This window comes from Tupaia chinensis, unplaced genomic scaffold (genome assembly GCF_000334495.1).
Source record: "Tupaia chinensis unplaced genomic scaffold, TupChi_1.0 Scaffold000416_1, whole genome shotgun sequence".
In the NCBI taxonomy this organism is placed as follows: domain Eukaryota; kingdom Metazoa; phylum Chordata; class Mammalia; order Scandentia; family Tupaiidae; genus Tupaia; species Tupaia belangeri.
The window spans coordinates 3,540,448-3,547,511 of record NW_006159921.1 but is presented as its reverse complement, the minus strand read 5'-3'; the positions used below and the strand labels follow the sequence as shown (position 1 = coordinate 3,547,511).

The window sequence follows — 7,064 nt, the reverse complement described above, 5'->3', positions numbered from 1 at the left end:
ACTGTATTGTTTTTACGCCAATGGCACTTTCATACAATAATCACTTATGTGCATCTTATGCTTCATCTCATCATTGTATTAGTGCATGGAAGCGCTAACCACTGCCCCACTGCACAGGCCAGGGAAGCAGAGTCCTCAAACCTTTGCATGGCTCATGGTGAAGGAGCCAGGGTTTGGACATCCCCCATGTGTCAGATTCTAAATTATATTCTTTCTCCTCCACCCCATGGCGTCTGTCCATATATGTTGAAATAACTTTTCATTCTCATCAGAAGCTGAACTCCGAAGAGGAGGCAGGGAGAGCAGGCGGCGGGGTGGAATGGAGTCAGGAAAGGAGGCTGAGAATCCGTTTTCTTTCAAAAATGAGTAGAAACATTCCAATTCCATTTTTCACTGTCTATCACATCATAGGAACACAAAGGCCTCAGCCAAACCCCTAAATATTTAAAGAGTAACAGAACCCCAGATTAAATTAATATCCACTTTCAAACAGTAGCTGCAGCAGGGCAATTGCCAAGTTATTTCTACCCTCATGAGAAAGGGGAGAAAGAAAATATCAGCCAGGACCTTCTTCGATCTGGAGCCCTGAAATCAGATCCCAACAGGGCAAGGCCGCACTGGGGAGCTTTCGCACAATCACATCTTTTCATGTTTCCACCCAGCCCGCTCCTTTCTCACTGGGCTCCCAGCTCCCGGCTTCCCTCCCGCGACAATGAATTGGTACCAAAGTGATCCGGACTGTTTTGACACGAAGCATCAATTCCACAGCCTCGGTTTTCATCGACAAATCAATTATTCTAGCTCATTACAAGGCCGGAGTAAGTTTTCCCATCAGAATAGAAACTTTCATTCACTCTGCCTTTCATTCGCCCAGGAAGGAAAAACAAAGGGAGGAAGGCGGGAGGGAGCCATGCTGGAGTTCCTAGAGAATGCTTACATGCTTTCTCCCTGGGACAGAACTCAGACAGATGAAATGTCACTGGGCCACGCATGCAGAGTTCCAGGAGGCGGGTTCGGGCTTCCTGAGAGCAGTCCGCTAAGTCTTCAACATCTCCATCTTGGAGCTGCCGAGAGGTAGCCACTATCTCCAAAGGCAGCAGGCTGGCTGGGAGAGAGGAGCAGGTTGGGTGGCAGGAAGTAAAAGGAGCCACACATAAAAGCTACACTAGATCACCAGCTTCTCCCACAGTGAGTTGATTGCCCCCCGCCATGTTACGTGCAGCACATCAGAGAGAGCACCTACTGTGTGTGGGAGCTAGGAGAGGTGCACTGGGCCCCTCCCTGCCTTCCACTGAGGGGCAGTGTCAGAAGCATGGTCCTACGCAGGGAGCCACTGTCCACTCACTTATTACTCCCTGTAATAAAGAGAGGGCCCCTGGGGAAATGGCTCTGTCCTTAATGTCAAGAAAAACCGCTCTCCGGACCAGTAGTTGGCGTAATGGCTATGTCACTGGACTCCCATGTAGTCAACCGCAGTTTGAGTCCTGAACCTGGTAGCTTAAACTCACACCAGGCGCATGGACATGTGTGCCCAAGATCCCAAGAGGAGAATGGAGGAGAAGGGATTGTAGCATGGCCATCCCCCCTGGGAGGCGGGTGTGTGATTTCTCACCTTCTGTCTCTCTGTCTCTGTCTTTCTGGTGAGCGCACATGCCCTATAACAAAACATCTCTTAAAAAAAAAAAAAAAAACACTCTCTTGGAAAACTTTTTTTAATTTAAATTTTGCTTGAAGGCATGTACACTTATGAGACAGGGAGTAAGGGAGGTGAATGAGAAAGCACCCCCATAGGGGAGGATCACACCACAAGCCCTTTTCCTACGTTTCCCCTTTCAGGATTTTTGGCGTATGCACACACTCATTGTGTTCTCAAAATACTGGGTCTGGGACTTGAACCACACAGCTGGCCATGTGGGATGCAGCAATCTCAACTGGTTGGCCCCTATTTGGTTTGTTAACTACACATAATAAATGTTACAAATGATGTTTCCTGCTTTCCTGTGGCCAATCCGAAGCTCAGAAACACATTTACTAACAAATTTCAATAACTGTGCAAGATGCCAAGCTTTGCATGTTTGTGTACTAATATCATCCCAGTTTTATTTCTGTCTGACTCTTCTTTTCTTCTTTTTTTTTTTTTTGTGATATTTTTGCTTTAGGGCTTGTGTGTTAGTAAGAAATCGAGAAATCACACCTCAGGGGGGATAGCCACACCACAATCTCTTCTCCTCCATTTTCCTCTAGAAATCTTGGGCATGCATGCACACACACCCTGCAAGAGTTTTGAGCCACCAGGTCTGGGACTCAAACCACGGTCGGCAATGTGGCAGTCCAGTGATGTAATCATTACGCCATCTGCTGGTCCCATTAACTTTTTTTTTTTTTTGCCATGATTTCTTTAACATACTATACTTCTCTAAAGGAGCTGTATTATCTCCTTTCTGGAAGAGAGAGAGAGAGAGAGAGAAAATCAATCCATCGTCAAATAAACAAAATGAAAAATTTGGCTTCATCCTCACTCCTGCCCAAGATCACAGTCCTTGCATTTTGGATGAGAAGAATCAGGCACTGAGCACTTTGAGTGCTTAGACAAAGTCACACAGCAAGAAAGGGGCATAACTGGGATACTAACCCAAGTATTTCTGAACTCAAAGCCCATGCTCAATGCTGAGTGCTGTGGCACATGCCTGTAGTTCCAGCTCCTTGAGAGGCTGAGGCAGAAGGACCACCAGTTCAAGGTCAGCTTGGGCAACTTAGGGATACCCTAATTCTTTCTTTTTTTTTTTTTCCAAGAATTATTTATTTTTATTTTATTTTTTCATTCATTTATTTTTAATTTGACCAGACAGAAGTATAGAGAGAATGAAAGAGAGAAAGTGAGAAAGCAAGCCACCAGGTCTGGGACTCAAACCATGGTGGGTCATGTGGGAATGTCCAGCACCGTAACCACCATGCCACCTGCTGGCCCCAAGGGATACCCTGTTTCTTTTATTTATTTATTTATTTATTTATTTATTTATTTATTTATTTATTTATTTATGTTTGCTGTAATTCCATGTTCTTTCCACTACCCTATGTTGCTAGATATTCCCCCATAAAGTTTCCCCTGGCCTCCTATCTGGGGAATCTCAAAGTCTCAAGGTCTTCCAGAGTCCAAAAGTAGAGTCATAGAACCAGCCAATATGCCTATCTTCCCCCTTCACACCCAGGACAGGACAAGAGGACACAGGTGCAGGATTGATCTGCATGTCCTCTTCCCAAACCCAGCCTGGCCAGTCCTGAGCAGCCTGTCAAGGGCTTGGCGCCTTCACTCTGGAGCCTGAGTGTGCTGGGAGGAAGCCTCCTGCATGTGTTTCTGATCTGCATGCATCCCGTCTGGTCTCCACAGAGCCATTCCAAGTCCGAGAATCTGTGGGAGCCTTTTTTTTTTTTTTTCCTTCACCACCACCCCCTTTTCTTTCTATCCCTTTCTCTCTCTCTTTCTGACAGCTTTCCTCTTTGAATCAGGGAACTAGACTCTGCCAAGTGAAAATGTAACTCAAACCTCAAAGGGCTCAACAACAGCTAGAAACTCATGAGGCATGATCACCCCAGAGATGCCGGCTCTGCTGTCAGGACACCCGCTGGGTACAGCTCAGTCTGCCGAGGCTGATGGGACAGCTGCCCCAGGCTTGGCCATTTTTAATGATGACATATCTAAATATCCTTGGGTCTCATCACCAAGAGGTAGGGGTGATGTCTCCATGGTATAGGTGAGGCTCCGAGAGGTAAGACCCTTGGTTTATTTCATGCCTACTGTGTGCTGAGCACCTTACATCTGCATCTCACTCCCTGCAACCCAAGAAGGCAGGCAGGAGGTGGTCACCCTGAAGTTCCAAGAGGTTTCCATTTTTCCTTCATCACACACCTGAGAGTTGAAGTCAGAATTCAAACTCAGAACTGTGTGACTACAAAGCCATTTTCCCCCCGCCATGCAGTGGGACACCTTGAGAGGTACAAGCAGGGAAACAGGGACACACATTGGAAACCAACCAATGTTCTCCACTAAACACCATATACACACAAAAGATCCACCCAGGAGAGAATCTATTGCCTACAGACTTGCTAGGAAGAGTTGAGTGACCCAAGCAAGTGGGCTTAACAGAAATGGCTTTCTGGGCCAGCTGCAGTGAGTGGCTCAGTGGGAATACAATGTTCAGTGATGCTGAGGCCACATCGGAAGGTCTTGGGTTCTCCTTCTAAAGTTTTCCTTGCACACATGTGGCATGCCCATGATCCTGGCCAGCTAAGACTGGGAGTAGATCCTGTTGGAGGTACCTATCTCTCTTTCTCTTCCTGTAACTCCATTACTCATGGAATGAATGAATAAATCAACCAAACAATCAATAATCAAGAAATGGCTTTCTTTAAAAAAATTTTTTTTAATTTACTATAGGGCACATGTATTCATCAGAGAGTGACACAGAAAGAGAGAGAAAGTACCCTGCCCACAAAGGAAATGACCACACCACAATTGCTTCTCCATTCTTCTTTCAGGATTTTTAGTATGTACATGCACATGCCCAGTGTGGTTTTCAAACTGTTGGGTCCAGGACTTGAACTATGCAGTTGCCCACATAGGATCCAGATTCCTTAACCATCATGCCACCATGCTGGCCTAAGAAATGGTTTCTCAAGGAGGTGAGTCTGTTCCCAATTATAAAAGTGAGGAAATAACAGCAGCATTTGTCCTTGGGCCTCAAATGCCACAAGACTGGCTACATAATTTGTAGGCATGGTGAAAATGTGGGACCACAGGTTCAAAACTTATTCCTTTCAAGATGGCAATGGGAGTGCATTAAACTGAGCACACATCCCTGTGCAACTGTTGGGGTCATATGGCTGGGCTGGCCCTCAGCGACTCCTCTGTACCCACAACAGGAACCACTTTACAGATCATCTGGTTCCAGAAGCCCAGAGTGGGAGCCGCCTGCACAAAGCACAGTAGCCTGTAAGTGGTAGAGCAGAAATCATCACCAGGGACTCTCAGCTCCTCATCCAGGGCTCTCTCTCCATTGCTGCCGGCAATAGGCTTAATAAATACCCGTTCATTAATTCCACTAAAAGAAGAAGTGATAATCATTCACAACCAAGTGTAAATCATTAGCACTAGTTTACACGATGATCCTCTCCCTCCTGCCACCCCCCCCCCAGGGATTTTCATTTTCATAGGCATCAAAGCCTTAAGCTCAAAAAATACACTCACTTGTGGCCTTTCAAGTATCAAAGAGTAGATGAGAGGGGGTTCTAGGGACAAAAGAGAGAAGGCATCTATTTAGAGGTCAGGCCAATCCTAGAGAGGATATAGAGATGACTTGACACTGGGTCTGAGGGATGCCTCTAACCTCACACAGCAGCCCAAACACATCGTCTTCATCATGGAGGACTCCCTGGGGTAACTCGCTACTGTAATCTTCATCAAGGCCAAAAACCTTTCTACGGGAAGCTGGGCTCACCACACTTTGACTTTTTCCCCTAACCTCAAAGTAAAGTCACTTCTTCCCCAAAACAGGACCTGAAAAAGAAAAAAAGAAAGGAAGAAAAATCAGATGGACAGCAGATGGGAGGTAAGAACGGGTGGTAAGAAAGGAAAGAAGAAAGGAAAAACATTTATTTTGCTTGTAATAAGCTTAATGAGAACAGTGACGATAGCCATCCTGGTACCCAGAGCCTATGGCAGGCAAGCCAGTCAGTTCAGTGTCTGAATGGCTGTCGTTACTCAACAGAATTACAGATGAGTGGATACACGGATGGATAATGGGTGTGTGCATGAATGCTTGGATGCATGAATATCTGTATAGATGGATAGACATGTGAACAGGTAACCAAATGCTGGGAGATGGGTGAATTGACAGAGTGGATGGGAGGATGGATGAATTGACATAGATACGAAGATGGACGGATGAAAGCGTGATGAACAGCTGGGTAGATAGATGGGTTAATAGCTATATGGGTGGAATAGTGAGTGAAATTCTAGGCCCTGTATTAGATGATTTTGTATTGATGTCTTTTTATTCTCCACATCTTACCTTGAATCCTCTTTGAACAAAGTAGTGGTTTAAATAAGCAAACTACCTCTCATAAGCTCTGTGAACTAAAAACAAAGATCACCCTATAATAAGATGGGGAACCCAAGACTCTGAGAAGCTAAATACCTTATACAAAGTCACCTTTCTTCTAGTTATGAAGGGACCCAGCCTAAGTGACCCAGAGCTCTAAAGAGGTTGAGCATTCACCCAAGGGAAGCCCACAGCATCCTCTGCTGACCCTTAACCTGTTGGCCCTTAACCTGCTGACCCTTCTGACCCCCTTCATCTCCTCCCACAAGGACAGACACTCAACATAGTTTCTAATAATATCATGCTTCTTTTCTGGAATATTCCAGCTAACACCTCCTGTCTCACAAAGATTGAACCAGGCTGGCCCAGAGGGCATTAAGTCTCTCTGACACAAACCAAGCCCCAGCAGGACAGCTGATGCATCAGCTTAGCTTTCTGTTATCCTGATCCTATGTTTTCATGTAGAGTCTTGGCATCTCCCCAGCCCTGTTCCATCTCACTCTTTATTTCAACTTTTGAGGGTAAGGCCTTTTGAAGACCAAGGAATCCTAGGAGAATGTAATGAAAGCTAATAAATCTACCCTACACGCCATCTGCACATAAACACAAAATGATGCACACACAGACCTCCTCATTGAAGAACCCTGGATGTAATGCTGTCTCTCATGTGTGTTGAATCTTCATATTCCGAGTACCAAGTACATGAAACATCCAGTGGTTTCCCCTGCACCATGCTCATCTCTCTCTCTATCACTGTCAAAGTGCTGAACAGTAATGCAGATGCTGGGGTTCCACAGCCTCTGTGAGCCTGGTAGGCAACTTCTAAGACGGTCATGTTTCCTGGAATGCATGCCTTTTTATTTCCCCTCCACCTGCCCAGAGAGCTAGACCTAGCGATGTTCTTCTTTTTTTTTTTTTTTTTTTTTTTTTTTTTCAAATTGTTTGTTCAACAAAAAAAAGCAAAGA

General features: G+C 45.4%; 1 long non-coding RNA gene across 2 annotated transcripts in view; it reads right to left on the bottom strand.

Moving 5' to 3' along the window:
- Nucleotides 1-961: 961 nt before the first annotated feature.
- Nucleotides 962-7,064, bottom strand: part of LOC114008921 (uncharacterized) — a 145,586-nt gene continuing 139,483 nt past the window's right edge. The window contains exon 4 of one of the 2 annotated variants that reach the window (XR_003550406.1): nt 962-1,105. This is a non-coding gene — a long non-coding RNA (uncharacterized LOC114008921). Of the gene's footprint in view, nt 1,106-5,285; nt 5,555-7,064 lie in introns of those variants that run through there. The other variant, XR_003550405.1, reaches the window with a different exon arrangement.